We start from the raw sequence: 14,873 nt of genomic DNA, 5'->3' as shown, positions 1-14,873 counted from the left end.
AGAAAAAGAAAATAACTTTCACTCACTTCTCTGAATTAGTAGCTTCTGTCAATTCTCTTTCCCAAATATCCCTTGAGTTCAAATCTATCATCACCTCTACTATTAGCTCACCAGATGTACATAAAATATCTTCTAGAATATTGTAAACATCTTCTAACTTGTGTCCCTGATTTTATTCTCCTGGGATTCATCTCCATGCTTTACCTCAGACATCTACCAAGTCTCTCTCTGAATCACTGCTATAATCGGGACTGACCCCCAACTTGAAAATAGATTCACTGTTGCCTAAAAAGTAAAGGGAACATTCTAAGGCAGAAAAAGTTCTGTAAAAGCTATACCCACCCACCTTCCTAGCCTCGTGCTTTACTACTCTGTGTGCCTGAAGAATTTAGAAACGTACCTGTGGTGTTATGAAATGTATTGGATTTTGGCCAAGGTTCCTGGTTCATAACTCCCATAGCCCTTGTTACGGTCTTTTGCTATAATTTGGATGTGTTAGGCCTCAGAGGAAGGACTCTGATCTTTTCCTGCCCTCCTTTCACCTGCTGCAAAGCAGGACTCTCCTTTTTTTCTGCCTTTCTGATTGTGGTTCTTAAGACCCTTCCCAGAGAGGATCCTGCCCTTATACTCTAAGGGAAGGAATACTCCTATAAAAACCCAGGAGGACAGGGTTCAGAGAGGGTCTAAACACATGGAGGTTCCTGGAGGGTGGCACGCCTAGGGAGGGAATGGAAGCTCCATGCCCCATCCCCCATGCCTCACCCTACGTGTCTCTTCATCTGTATCCTTTGCAATATCCTTTATAATAACCCTACAAACATGTTCCCTGAGTTCTGTGAGCTGCTCCAGCAAATTAATCAAACTCAAAGAGAGGGTAGTGGGAACCCCAACTCAAAGCTGGTCGGTCAGAATTTTTGGAGGCCCAGACTTGCAACTGCTCTGGGGGGGGGACGTCCTGGGGACTGAGCCTCAACCTTTGGGATCTGACACTATGTCCCTGTAGATAGTGTCCGAACTGAATTAGGAGACACCCGGCTGGTGTCCGCTGCATGGCATGTGAGGAAAAATACCACACACATTTGGTCACAGAAGCCTTTTTCTGTGTTGATGATTGTTGCAGTGTGAGAATAGAGAAAAAACATGGTTAAAGAGTTTTCTCTACATGATACCCAAATGATTATGGCTGCATCCCTGTTCATCATTCTGTTGTCTCTGCCTAGATTGTCCTCCTGCTTTGTCTTCCTTACAAACTCCCATGTCATTTTAGATTATGTTCAAATATCATCACCTTTGTGAAATATCCCCTGATCACATCTGATAGTATTATAGCTTTCCCTCCTTTATATACACTTACCAACCTTTTTTTCTTTTCTCTTCTTTTCTGTTTTGTTTTGTTTTTTGTTTTGACACAGGGTCTCACTCTGTCACCCAGGCTGGAGCACAGTGGCATGATCAAAGCTGACTGTAGCCTCAACCTCTTGTGTTCAAGGGATCTTCCCACCTTAGCCTCCCCCAAGTAGCTGGGACTACAGGTGTGCCACTGTGCCTGGCTAATTTTTTACTTTTTTGTAGAGAAGGGAGTCTCACTATGTTGCCCAAGCTCATCTTGAACTCCTGTCCTCAAGCAATCCTTCGGCCTCAGCCTTCTAAAGTGTTGAGATTACAGGCATGAGCCACGGTGCCTGGTTCTTTTTATGTCTCAGTGTTTCTAAGGTAAATGGAGTGACACAAATACAAGGTTGCCAGACTTTCCTACCAGTGGCATTTTAGTCAAAGGATATATGACAAGAGGTTTGAAAATAGGATAGGTCTTTCTCAGCCAATATTTAAGACTCAATGCACTGCAAGCTGTCTATTTTCATCAGAATTAAGTCTTCCTTGGCTGGGCACAGTGGTTCACACCTATAATCTTAGCATTTTGGGAGGCCGATGTGGGAAGATCGCTTGAGACTAGCCTGGCAACATAGTGAGACCTCATCTCTAAAAAAAATAGATAAATAAAAAATAAAAGAATTAAGTCTTCCTCAGACAGTCATCTGCTTAGGTTCCAAGGTACCCTACCTGGGAAGTATAAGCTCCTTGGAAGAGAAGACATTTGGGGTTTCTCCAGCAGGGCACAAAATACAGAGTGTCTTTTGTTATCAACGACCCAAAAGTCATGTCCTCCATAAAGAATTTTAGATTTTCTTCTGCTTTTCTCTTTTGAGCTTGGGGTTCTGCTTCAATTTCTCAGGCCAACCAATAATACCAATAATAATTATTATGATGATTAAGTAGCTTCATGTGTACCAGGCATAAGTTCTGTAATCATCATAAGAAACCTATTAGATAAACATGGTAGCTCTAATTTTCAGATGAGGAAACTGATAGCAACACTCACATAGTGAATATCAAAGAATGAATGACTCATAGTGAATAGTCTGACTAACTCCAAGGCCTTTGCTCCTAACCATGCTGTAATGCTGCTTCCCTGAATCAAAAATTAATTAACTAGTAGCTCTATTGTTATTCATCTCCCTGGGTGAATACCTCTTGTCACCTTTGTCTTCATGTCAGAGACCTAATGACACTCTGAGAACTTGTAAATCATATTACACTGACTTCTAATGTTAAACAGGGTGCATATAAGACAATCAAGATGCTTCCACAAGAGCCGGGCAGTATTATTTGGAGCTTCACAGCCATTTGAACCATCTCACTATTTTATAGCGTTTAAGTAAGTTTGAGTGTAAAGCTTTTTTGTCACCTTGTTGTCTACTGATTATATTGGGTGGAAAAGTAAAATATGATGATTATTTTATTTGACCTGGTAGCAAGAGGAAGAAGGACATTTTAATGGCATTTTCTTTCTTTTTTAACATTTTATTATGAGTGACTTCAAACACACATGAGTAAAGAGCTCAGTAAATCCCCATGTTCCCATCCCCAACTATAATAATCATCAGCTCTTGTTTCACTGTGACTTTCCATTTTGCTCCCCTACTTGACTACATTGAAGAAAATCTCAGATATGCCGTTCATCCATATTTCAGAATTTATTATTAACTTTCTTAAAATACCATTATCTACACCTTAAAAATTAACATTAATTCCTTATTGACATTAAATACCCAAGCAATACTCAAATTTCTTCAAAGTTTGCCTCATAGGTATTTCTTTAACACCTGCTTTGTTCTAATTGGAGTTCAAAGTTCACAATTTTTACTCATTTGATATGTACTCCTTTTTGTGTTTTTTTAAATGTTTATTTTTATTCATTTATTTATTTTAAGACAAGGTCTCACTTTGTTGCTGCCCAGGTTGGAGTGCAATGGCATAATGATGGCTATCTGCAGCTTCTACCTCCTTGGCTCAAGCAATCCTCCCACCTCAGTCTCCTGAATACCTGGGACCACAGGCATGAGCTAATACACCTGGCTAAGTTTTCTATTTTATAGAGACAAGGTTTCACCGTATTGCCCAAGTTGGTCTCGAACTCCTAGGCTCAATCAATCTTCCTACATCAGCCTTCCAAAGTGTCTGGACTACAAGCATGAGCCACTGAGCCCGGCCATGATACATACTCCTAAATCTCTTTTAATCTATACGTTGCTTTTTTTTTTTTTTTTTCAAATTATGTTTTGAAAAATCTTGGTCTTTTGTCCTGTGGGGATTTCCTCATTCTAGAATTCGAAGATTGTATCCCCGTAGTGCCATTTAATATATTCCTCTGTTCTTTGTATTTCCTGTTAATTGGCAAATATACATAGAGACCTGATCTGATTGTTTGCTATTTTTTTCAAGGGTAGTAATATTTTGTTTTATATTTAATAAGAAAAGAATATTTCATTGCCATTATTATTCTTGTAGGTATCATAATTTGCCCCTTCTTTGTCCAGTGCGAATCTCTTCAAGGTTCCTGGGGCCTTGTGACACACCCCCAGTTGTCTTTGGTAGCTTCCTTGTTTTCTGGTACAAGGTATTTCAGGTTCATGTTATAGTTTCCAGTATTCAGACATGGAGTCAGCTATTTGTTCAAGAAATCTATTTAGAAGTGGGAGCTGTATACATTGGCCACAGTTTGAGGACTAACAATATACATTGTTTTTACATTAAAAATTGTTTCTAGGTCTTTTTAGTGGGCAGAGGTTAAAAAAATTAGTTTAAAAAAATTTGTAATGGCTTAGTTGATTTACGTGTCAGGCATTTTATATATATACATATATGTGCGTGTGTATATGTCATATATTTTATACATATAGTAGTTTCAGAATAATAACTGTAAGAGTACTGAAACTTTCTTTTTTTATTTTTTCTTTCTTTTTTCTTGCTGAGGATAGTTTTGGGATATATCCTACTAGAGATAAGTGTGTTTAGGCAAATTACTAAATTTTAAAGTTACTTGAAACAATTTATCAGGTTTGGATGAAGCCACTAGCTCAGCATATAGTTTAGTCCATTCATTTAACCTTGCTTTTAAATTTTAAAGACTCCTTTATGTTATCATTTTCATTTAACTTTGTCATATTCACATAAAACATAGTTCCAATATTAAATCAACCAAATAAGTTACATTCAGGAAAGTCTAGCTTCTATCTCTGTCTTCTCTTTATGGTTTATCCCTACAAGTTTAAAATTTTTTAATATTTATATATTTATAAATTTTCTAAGATAAAGAGCAGAATACTACATACCCTTTTCTCTGCCTTGTTTTTTTAACTTAATGTATCTTGAAAATCACTAACAGTTTATAGAGGTATCCTTTTTTTAAAACAGATGCATGGTTCATGACTGTGTATATACGATATATCATTCAACTGGTCTCAATTGTGAGAATATTTCCATTGATATTGCAAATCATGCTATAATAGTCTTACGTATATATCCTTTATGTTTTTGTCATTGTATCTTTGGAACATATTTCTAGAAGTAAGATATCTGGTTCAGATGATGAATGCATATAGCAGTTTTCCAGATGTTGCCAAATTCCTATCAATAATATACGAAGTGCTTTTTCCCCCCACAGCCTTACAAGCAAGTCAATTTTTGGATTTTTCTAAGTGGCAGGTTAGAAATGGATCTCAGTGAAGATTTAATTTGCATTTCTCTCATTATGAGAACATCTTTTCATTCTTCTTGTTAAGAATTATTCATACTTCTCTTCTGTGAACTGTTTTTCCTAATTCTGACCGATTTTTCCAAAAGTTTCCATTTTTCTTCTTTTTTCAGAAGATTTTATTGTATTAGGAATATTAACTTTGTTACTGTGAAGTGAATTTCAATTTTTTTCCAGTTTGCCATTTGTCTTTATAAATTACTTATGTTTTATTTTCTATGCCACGCAAAAGTTTTGTTTCATTGATTTGGAACAATAATATGTATCAATCTTTTTCTTATAGAATTTAGATTTTAAAATATGGTTAGGAAAGTTTACCCTACTCTCAGATTACAGAAAAAATCCCCATGTTTCCTTTCCTAGTTATATGAATTGTTTACATCAACATTTCTTAATCCATATAGAATTTAGCAGAATTTATGGTATGAGAATTATATCCAATCTTATTTTCTTGTATGACTATGTAATTATCTTAACAACAATTGATAACAATTTTATCTTTTCTTGAGTTGAGATAGTAGTTTATATTAACTTTCCATAAGTAACAAGGAGTCTATTTCTAAATTGTACAAGTTATATTAATTTATATGTTTCTATGTATGAGACAATATATACTATTTTGATAATAGAGGCTTTAAAATATATTTGAATCCGATAGGCTCCTATTTTTCAGGATTTTCCTCATTGTTCTTGCTTTTCATGCTCCAAATAAATTTTGTAATCAAATTGTTTGGGTCCATAAAAAAACAAGATGGTGTTTTTATAAAAGCTGCATTGAATTAATTAACCTTGAGAGAAATGACATTTATTGATGATGATTCTTTCAGTCCAAAATCATAGACATGTTTTTTTGTTGTTATTATCTGAAATCTACTTTTGTGTTTTATAGCTTTCTTCATGCGGGTTTTGAGCATTGCTTGTTAAGTATTCTACTTTATCAATATGATAAATAGATAATAGATACATAGATAGACAATGAAATGTTAAAGAATTTAATGGCATTTTCACCTGCAGTACATGTTTATGTGCCCTCATCTCTTTTTAAAAACTTGCTGTCTTACAGTACTTTTTATATCTCTCACTCTTTCAAGAGCATATTAACCAACCACAAAAACAACCTTGCCGAAAGTAAATTGTTCAGCAACACAGTGACAAATGTAAGGTTCTTAAAGTTCAGTACTTTCTCTGGTTCTTCTTAGAGAAAGTGTCAAGATGTATATTTATAATACAGTGAGATACAACATAAACTATATGAACTTTATTGTCATTGTCCCTGCTTTTTATTTACTCAAATTATCACTATATATCATTACATATATATCATCGCATATACATATGTAATGATATATAGTGATAATTTGAGTAAATAAGAACAGGGATAATGACAAAGAAGTAGGAAAAGAAAAATATTATATATATTATATGTGTAATATGTATATTATATATGTAATATATAATATATATATATAGAGAGAGAGAGAAGGAGAAAGAGAGAGAGACAGAATCTCACTCCATTGCCCAGGCTGGGGTGCAGTGGTGCAATCATAGCTCATGATCATCAGCTCATAGCCATGCCGGGCTAATGTTTTTTTTTTTTTTTTTTTTTTTTTGTAGAGATTGGGTTTCGCTGTGTTGCCCAGGCTGGTCTTCAACTCCTGGGTTCAAACAGTCTACCTGCCTTGGCCTCCCAAAGTGCTGCAATTACAGACACGAGCCACCATGCCCAGCCCATTTTATTTTAGAAACCCTAGATGTTCTGAATATTTTTTTAAAAAATAAAGATATTTGGATTTTGCCTTAAAATAGAACAAATATGCAACTCTGACCAAATTAACCATAGCTTTACTGTTATTTTCACCAAATGCGTATAATTTTTAATTGGAGAACTTGATAATTACCTCTTGATGGCTTTTTCACTCCAGACTAAATTCCCATGCCTCCTCTCCTGATTTTAGTGGCTGAGAATAATTTGCAGAGGGGCTTGCTGGAAGCAGTCCAGGGCAAACAACCTAGAGAGCTATAGTTCTTCATTTAAAACAGGCTATTTAAGTTTAATTATCCTTTGGCTGATCCTCCAGGCTCCAAACTCATTTATCAGTACCCACAGATATAGTTTAAAAATTAAAGCATTTTATACTTCTTAAAGATTTATTTCCAAAACTATTTTTAAATTTAAAAATATGTTGATACCACAATGTGAAAGATTACATTGTTGTCTCCAATTCTTGACCTTCCTAGCATTCACATTCTAGCCATGACCTCATTGTGGATAGAATGAACTTTCTTATCCCTTGACTTTGGGGTTGGCCATGTGACTCCCCTTAATCAACAGCCTGTGGCAAGAAATGGCAAAATACCATTTCTGATCTTATGACTTAAAAAGTCTCTTTTTGCCCCTTTTGCAATCGTGTAGCTCTGCCATTGCCACAAGAAGGATAAGACTAGCCTTACACACTGGTATGAGGAGGATGAGAGACAGAGAGAGGAATTGCCCCAGCCACTCCAGAGATCTGCAGTGGTGAGATAAGTTTCCTCAGCTGCCCCAGCCTGAAGCAGAATCACATGGAGAAGCCCAAACTACATCACGAGAGCTCCACTTGACCCACAGATTTACAGGGTTGTTAAATGATTGTTATTTCAGTCTCTGGATTTTGGAGTTGTTTGTTACACAGCAGTAAATGACAGACTCAACCAGTCACTCAAATCCCCAAACTAGATAACGGTTTAGAGTCTTGGACTTTTCTTTCTCTTTCACCCTCCAAATCCAGTCAGCCATCAAATGTTCATTGGATCCTTACAATGTTTCTGCAGTGCTTCTTCCTTTCCATCTTCTCTTTCACTACTCTAATTCACGCCATATTATAGCATATCTGAATTGTTACAATAATTTATTATGTATATTATGTATTATTTATATTAAATAATATACATATTATAGCATATCTGAATTGTTAGTACTCTAATTCACGCCATATTATAGCATATCTGAATTGTTACAATAACCTTCAAACTGGCCTTTAATTTCCTTCCCCTTTAATTCATCTTTTTCACTGACATGAGACTGATATTTTGTTTGTTTTGTCCTCCAAATTATAGACTTGATCATGTGTATTCTTTGCTTGGAAAACTTAAATTAATATCTACAAAATCACACCCACAATTTCGTCCTCTTTCTCCTAATCGAATATAGATGCAAGTTTTTCTACTGAGTCCAAACATGGCCTTAATAATGAGTGTTCTTAACAGTCACTCCCCATCAATACAAACTCTCTTTCCTACCTTTGTGGTAGATGATTTAAAATCATCCAAACATACTCTGCCATCAGATGCAGACTACCACCCTAAACTGTCTGCCCAGTCTTCCCTTCTATCGTTCTTTCTCTACCCCCATTGAATCCCATATATTAGCCACACTAAACTAATGAATTTCTCAAATAGGCTGTTGCTTTTCATGGTAATGCTCACGAAATGTTCTCTATCAGGCATGCCCTATTGACCTTACAGTCAAGCTAAAATATTTCATCCTCTATGAAGATCTCTTTAACATCTTCCTCCACTTCTGTCCCAAGGTTCCACTCCTCTGGATTTAAAGAGGACTTGAATCTTTTTTTTTTCCTTTTTATTTATTTATTTTTTTCTAGACAGAGTCTCGCTTTGTCACCCAGACTGGAGTGCAGTGGTGCAATCTCAGCTCACTGCAACCTCTGCCTCCTGGGTTCAAGAGATTCTCCTGCCTCAGCCTCCCGAGTAGCTGGGATTACAGGCACATACTACCACGCCCAACTAATTTTTGTACTTCTAGCAGAGATGGGTTTTCACCACGTTGATCAGGCTGGTCTCAAACTCCTGACCTCAGGTGATCTACCCACCTTAGCCTCCCAAAGTGCTAGGATTACAGGTGTGAGCCACCGTGCCTAGCTGACTTGAATCTTTTTTATGTTGGCAACATTAAATTTACTTGGACCTTAGTATTTCTTGCTGAAGTATCTCCTCCTTAAAAATGGGACCGTGTCCTACTAACGAGGCCTCACATACTACTTGGCATTTAATAGGCACAATACAGATGGGATAGATAAAACTATTCCTGTGAAACCATCCAAGAGATACTTGAGAGTCTGTGACACAATGTTTTCCTGCTAAATATGATTGTGAAGAGGATTTTAGAGTATTTTTTATTAAAAATCTTTTTACTTCAAAATTATTTAGAAGTCAGAGATTGATGAAGCTCTAGGGATACTATCATGGAGTAGTATAATTTGTAAAATTAAACGAGTTTTCAAGGTAGATTTTACACATGCTAATTAACACTATTTAAGGAATGCCTGATTTAATGAGAGATTATTACACATACAAAAGTGTTTGAACAAATTAGTGTAATAGAAAATTGGTAACAAAAAACGTGAATGCAATTATCATTTGACCATGCTTGTCCAAAGTCATAAGTATTCAATAGTTTATTTATGCAACAGAATAAAGAAAATAATTGTCAGTTTTCACATTAATATAATCACTTCTAGCAAATGTAGGTATTACTGTAACAAATTAAATTTATGAAAGAAAAGAAATAGGTGTATCCTTTAGTAGCCTAAACACAAAATAAGCTCTATATTAAATGGACACATGAATCTACAGATGCTATTTATACCAAAAGTATGATTTAAGTTCAGAAGCAGCACAAAAGTACCACCTATTAAGTTACAACCACAATTTATGCTTCAAGAGACAGAGCATCATATCTCAGCATGTCACCATCCAACCCTGACAGAATGACCCTATTCCATAGCTCACAGATTCAGGGGCCTGCTTTCCATCTCAAGTGACAGATTTGAAGATAAAATAGTTTCTCTTAGATAGAGCATTTGTCAATCAAATATAAGGTTCTGAATAATGATAAAGTATTCAGAAGATAAGGGCAGAACCAAGAGAATGGAGAGTCCAGTTCACATCTCCTACTATTGTTTCTGGAAAGGTGGGAAAAGAAGAATATCCTAAACACGGTCACCTATTGTGGTCAGTCCTTTTTAATGAATCATTCATATTTCTCCTCCTTTGCTTAATAACAAAGCATAAATTTCTAGCAACAGATTTTCAGTCCCTAAAAAAGTGCTTTCCAAAATAGAGTACACAAAACAACCTCCAATGATAGAAACAAAAAACATTAAGCAGTTTTCTATGATATTTTATCTCATCCCTTTTAATTCAAATGTTGTATTTTCATATGCTTGTAATAAACGTGTATATTTTATCACAATAATATGTGTATTTTTTCTAAACCTGTATTGCGGTAAGTTATTATAGAATATTTTGAAAAGAGCACACAATGTAGACCACTTGGGTCTGGATAAAATACAAGAGGGCTCTTATTTATGTTTGTTTTTAATCCATAAACAATAGTCTATTAAGTTTTACTGGATCCCACATGTGATTATTGCCAGAGCTCTCCCTTGACACCCATCTTTAGTCTTTTGACTCAGAAGGCCAAGCGTTCCATCTGCTATACAAGATTTATTCAGGAAGTGTGGGAGAGCCTGTAGCTGTTTCTAAAACATGCTACAACACAGGACAACCTTGGCATGCACAGATAGGGTGGTTTACAGATCACAGTATTTAATATTAACTAAACAAATCTTCACATATATGAACAAGTGGCTTTTCCCTAAAAGTACAAAAAAAAAAAACAAACCCACAAGATATTGACACACTTGATATTTTGCCAAGAATAAGCAACAACAAGAAACTGACAGAGTTAATACTCTTTTAACCCCCGATGTGATCTCATGGTCTGCTTCACAGCAAGGTATAGACAATGGCTGTCAGACCAGATATGACAAGGAAAAAGCTGGGTATTCAAAATTATTGACAAAACTATTTAATATATGTCATAAACTCATATTACTAATGAGGAACTGTGCCCTAAGTTTATGTTGTACCCTAGATATTATCTATCCTTTCATCATCACTGTATTCTTGTCTATTTGAAAAAAAAACATTTTTTTTAAAGCAGAGACAAGATCTCACTATATTGCTTTGTCTGGTCTTGAACTCTTGAGCTCAAGTGATCCTGCCACCTCAGACTCTCAAAGTGCTAAGATTACAGGTGTGAGCCATTATGCCTGCTCCTATTCTTTTCTAGTTTATCAATTATGTTTCAAAATATAAATAATTACATACACATGTAAGTAAATGGTTATAATTACACAAATAGTATGTATCAATATTTATTTATTATTGGGAATGTATGCTTAAATTTCTTAACACTTCAGGATACAGGATAAAAAATTTGGATACTATGACTCTAGAAAACATAACAAAAACTGTGTTTTAATGTTCTGTAAAAAGCTGTTATATTAATTAATTACCTTTATAAACCATGTAAGGGTGTAATGAGTAGAAGATGCTAGTTAAAAGGGAGATAATTCTTAAAGTCAACTGAATATTTCACTTCTCCAAATAATTGATTCCTATTGAATTTTTTGTAAGAGAGAAGATTCTGTTTTCTGACTTGCTCCTAAAAATTATGTGATTTGAAAGATCTTACCTAGAAAGACCTTGAAAGTTATAAAATTCATCTTCCAAATGAATCTACAGTTCAGAAAAGTAAAGTGGCTTGTGAAATTCCTGAAGCAATTTAGTATCAGAGCCAGAATTGGAACACAGGAAAGATGATGGATAAGTTGTTCTTAAATAATGTTTACAATTTATTGGCATTTTTATAGACTTAATTTCATTTGATTCTCAAAATAATTCCATGATCACGTAGTTGATTAAGGGTGGAAGAGTGCTTACTAGAACCTAGATCTTCAAACTATACACCTACTCATTCCAGGGTTGTTTTGATTTGGACTTAAATGGTACTTATTTACCTTTGCCATTCAGTTGTTCTGTGAGGTTGAATAAGTCCTTTAGCAAATCCAACTCATATCCATTGAACCCTACAAAGAGCATAATTATACTGACAGATATTAAATATGAGTAAAAATTGTTAATCTCCATGTACAGATGGTCAGGTTTTTATTAACAGGAAAAATACAATTAAGGTAATTTTTAAACATTAAAAATCTACACTTTTTAAATTTTTATTTTAAGTTAAGGGGTACAAGTACAGGTTTGTTAAATAGGTAAATTTGTGTCATGGGGGTTTGTTGTACAGATTATTTCTTTACTCAGGTATTAAGCCCAGTAGCCATTAACTGTTTTTCCTGATCCTATCCCTCCTCCCAAACTCCACCCTCAGAAAAGCCCCAGTGTGAACATTATTTTATGTATTAAGACATTTTTCTGCTAGCACAGTGGCTCACGCCTGTAATCTCAACACTTTGGGGGACTGAGGTGGGAGGATTGCTTGAGGTCAGAAGTTTAAGACCAGCCTGCACAGCGTACTGAGGCCCCTATCTCAATTAAAAAAGTAAAATAAAAATAATAAAAAGAAAAAAGAACATTTTTAAAGAAAATATATGGGTGAGTTTGAATTGGATTGCCAGACCACAATTGATTACTTTTAATTTTTCATACTATAAAAAACAAAGATTATAAAGATATTTAACCCCTTGTTATTTCATATTAAGTTAATAAAAACCAAAAAGATACTAGATTGATTTTCTTTTCTTTAAAATCTCCAAGACTGTAAGCTTTTACTACTAAATCCTTAACTTGTAAAAGATAATGATATAAAGAATGTTATTTTTGAATAAGTAAAAATTAACTGGCACAGAAAATGAAATGAGTTTTAAAACTGAGCAATTAAAGTACAGAATTTTGACAACACAATGAATGTTTTCTTATTTCCAAAGGCAGTTTGTGAAGAACTCATTTCGTCTAAACAAACTCTAATTTTTGTCTTCTTCAGTGGAGGAAGTATTTATTCAACCCATTAATAAAAGGGCATGATAAAAATCTCAATAATATTTCCCAAATGTGTACACTTTCTAGACATTATTTAGGTTACCAAATCCTTTGTGGTTCACCCAAAATCCAGTGTGGGATGGTCATAAATCATTTCCATTTTGAGTGCAGGTATTTTTTTATCCTACACGTAGTCACTTTCCTCTAGTGGGAAACTTTTCATAATGTTTCCAGTGTGTGTTTTTATTCTGGGTTATGTGTGTATATAATATGGGGCATGAAGTACAGTCAGGAAAAGTGAAAAGATGACATTCTCTTACATCAACAACCTTTTCTTGAAGTACTGGCAATTAGTACCAAAGATTACATCAGCTTTGTAACATTCAGACAGTTAAAGAAAAGCACAATATACAATGAGCCACATGACTGAAAGAGTCAGTCATAAGCTAGAAAGAGCAGTTAACTCTTTATGATTTAAAATTGAGAGTTCCTTAGTGGAACATTCCTGCCTTTCTTGACCTCCTCTTTTATTTAAAAGCCCAAACTTAGCTACTTTACTGCTTATGAGTACCTAATGGACAGATCAGGAAAGAAAAGTAAAGGAAGGAAAATTCGTATGAGTAAAAGTATCTACTAGCAGTTCTCGTTAAAAGCTGGGTAGGAAGAGACATTGAAATATTGTGCTAAACAGATTTGAGGTTGATTTCATTGTTTGCAACGACTCAGTTCCCATTGTCTCAAATAATAGAAATTAAGCTTTGTTGGTTAGTTATTATGTGATACAATTATAGAGGAAAAAGCTTTCTTTTGCTCACATTGTACATGTGTGCTTGTCTCTAAAACCATTTAAGAAGGTGGCATAGGCTGGGAGACTTCAGATAAAGATGTTAGGACAGGAACCAGAGGAATATGATCTCTAATACTGAATAAGAAACATATTACACATACTACAAGGACAGAATCCAGGAAGGAGGCTTGGTCTCCATCTCAGATGTGGAATACAGAATTGCCACACTGAGTGGACGATCCGGCTACCGGGACCAGCAGCACCAACTGCAGTCCTTTGCTTCTGTCATCAAAACTATGCCCCCAAAAAGTGGACATAGAACAAGCACGCCACACACTTCGGTCTTGGAGTTCTATGAAGAGTAGCACTCCCCATTCCCCACCACCTTACTTGCTTTATTTTTCTCAGCAGCACTTAATACCATCAGCTGTATCAACTATCTTACTTAGTTTTTTCTTTGTTCATAGTTCATCTCTTCCTGTAAAATGTAAGTTTCGTGGTACAGGGATCTTTGTATTTGCATATACGGCCACATAACTGGCACCCAGAACCAGACCCAGCTTACAGTAGGTACTGAATAAATATTTGTCAAGTGAATAAACAAGTGCTCCTCCTGTCTGTCCACTTCTCTGCCTGTGCACCCAGAGAGTTACTTGGGCCACAATGACATCACAGATGTCACCAAAGGGCTTTCACCAAAGTTAAAACCTGCACAGCTGGGGAACTGATGAGGAACTCTTCCCCTTTCTACCTCCCTAAATCTCTGTCAAGAAGTATTGAGAAAAGGAGGCAGGAGAAGGTAAAGATTTCTCCAGAAGCTGTAATTATCTGCTTACTCTTCATCCCATTTCAATTGGTCTTAAAACAAAATAATTGACTATGAGGAAAGCAAAAACATTCAAATAAGGGCTTGTAAGTCCACACCCAACACTGAAGGCTCATGATGGTGCCTTGGCTCCCCACTGCCACCACTTTCAATGCCAGGCATGAAGGACTGATGTCCATTCCAAAGTGCTTCTCATAATGTTCTCCAAGTGTCTGACTCCATTTGGGTTGCTATGACAAAATACCTTAGACGGGGTCACTTATAAACAATAGAATGTACTGCTCACAGTTCTGCAGGTTGCGAAGTCCAAAATCAAAGCACCA

Source organism: Trachypithecus francoisi, unplaced genomic scaffold (assembly GCF_009764315.1).
Source record: "Trachypithecus francoisi isolate TF-2019V2 unplaced genomic scaffold, Tfra_2.0 Lachesis_group7, whole genome shotgun sequence".
Classification (NCBI taxonomy): domain Eukaryota; kingdom Metazoa; phylum Chordata; class Mammalia; order Primates; family Cercopithecidae; genus Trachypithecus; species Trachypithecus francoisi.
The sequence above is the reverse complement of the archived record's forward strand: the minus strand, read 5'-3'. Positions refer to the sequence as shown.